Here is a 1,603-nt window from a genome sequence, read left to right as displayed (position 1 = left end):
ATTAAAATCCCTGGGAAATACGTCTAGATTTAAACTTTGCCTCTGAAAACGGGAGTGCGAATAGGAACTGGCAAACTCGAGACAAGTGTAATCCCACGAGGAAGATAAGCTAAGTAGACGGAAAGGCCTATGTGAGACCGGAAGACCTATGGTACACAGCGAATATTCACTTGTTTGATTTGTTTTTCCTTTGCCTCGCAGACCGAATGGACTGGTATATCTAGATATTTGGCCAAGTTACTCATACATGGCAATTGTTGAACGTAATGCTTAGGAGCGAGAACATTAAAAACCAAATATCTTATTTCCTCCTTGTCATCGTCGCTATTATCATAACCACTTCATCCCCCTCCCTTTCGTCAAATTCATCTCCACTTCCGCATTAAAAAGGAAGTGTGATATCGATTCAAACGCACTCGAAGAGAACGGAGCTCCGAACAAACCAGAGAAAGCTTCAGAGAAGACAACCCACTGAATCCCCCCGAGTCACCGTCCGTGAAGCAGTCGAGGCGCGTGACGTGTGTTGGCCGAGGCTCCGAGTTTGACGTCGTTCTCACCTCCATGAAAAGGTCTTGCTTATAAGTAAGTCTTTGGTTTTGAAGATTTTGAAGGATTTATTTAGCAACGGAAGAGATGTTTAGTTAAGTAGTGGAGAGAATATGGTAGAAATATTAAGAGTTTATTTGTATTCGTCAGATGTAGAGGCCGACGAACCCGACATTTGTATCGACTTTTTCATTATCGCTCGAGTTGGATAAAACTGAAACCAACAAATAATTGCACCAATTAAATGCTTTTGCTAAACGATCATTTAAAATAAAATAACTACCCACGACATGCTTCCCAAAGGGACGTGTGATAGCCTCGAAATGGTAGTTCACATTTGACCTTAAAAAAATACGAGATAGGAAATATTTGCATGTTAGAAATGTTTTCATATCGCAAAAAACGAAGAAATTGTCAAGTTGTCCAAAGAAAGAAATTGCAGTGTTTCGCGTGCCTTGTGACGGTTATCAAGGTATTATAACAGTTGTATAATTCGTGTTTCATGCCTTGCACTGTAACGTGCAAGGACAAAAGTTTTAGTATTCACTGCAGTTGCAAAGGAGAAAACGTATTTCTGTTTGGCATTGTGGATAATAAATCTCGCTCTTTCTCTGCACACACTCCTGCAATAATGCAAAATATTCATTTTATCACTTTATAAACTGTAACCCATATGACAAATTGCGTTCATGCAGGATGCTCGCTCTGCAACAGCATGCTAAAGGAAGGGGTTTAAAAACACAGGGTTTGAAGTAAGTTACGGTATAATTTTTTTCACACTGCCCATGGAAATGGACAGAATGGCCGAAAATAAGACAATTTCGCTAGTTATAATAACAAAGTTATGCGACATGTGTGAGAAAAACTACTTAAGTTATTGCAGAAAATACAAGGTGACACATCCAGCCAAACAAATGCACGGCGGAAAACGCTTTACCCGTGAAGACAATAGACAAGAGACTTGCATGCATGCTAATCTCGAATCTGGTAGAGATAAACTTGCAAGGTAAATCTGTTCAGTAAGGGGAGAAAAATTAAAATATTGAAATAAAACTTG

General features: G+C 39.4%; 1 protein-coding gene across 1 annotated transcript in view; it reads left to right on the top strand.

Moving 5' to 3' along the window:
* Positions 1 to 470: 470 nt before the first annotated feature.
* Positions 471 to 1,603, top strand: part of LOC119590422 — a 6,448-nt gene continuing 5,315 nt past the window's right edge. Inside the window, exon 1 of the mRNA XM_037939089.1 lies at positions 471 to 582. The gene's annotated coding sequence lies outside the window, so the exon portion shown is untranslated. The remainder of the gene's footprint in view (positions 583 to 1,603) is intronic.

This window comes from Penaeus monodon, chromosome 27 (assembly GCF_015228065.2).
Source record: "Penaeus monodon isolate SGIC_2016 chromosome 27, NSTDA_Pmon_1, whole genome shotgun sequence".
Lineage (NCBI taxonomy): Eukaryota > Metazoa > Arthropoda > Malacostraca > Decapoda > Penaeidae > Penaeus > Penaeus monodon.
This window is presented reverse-complemented; position numbering and strand designations above follow the sequence as displayed.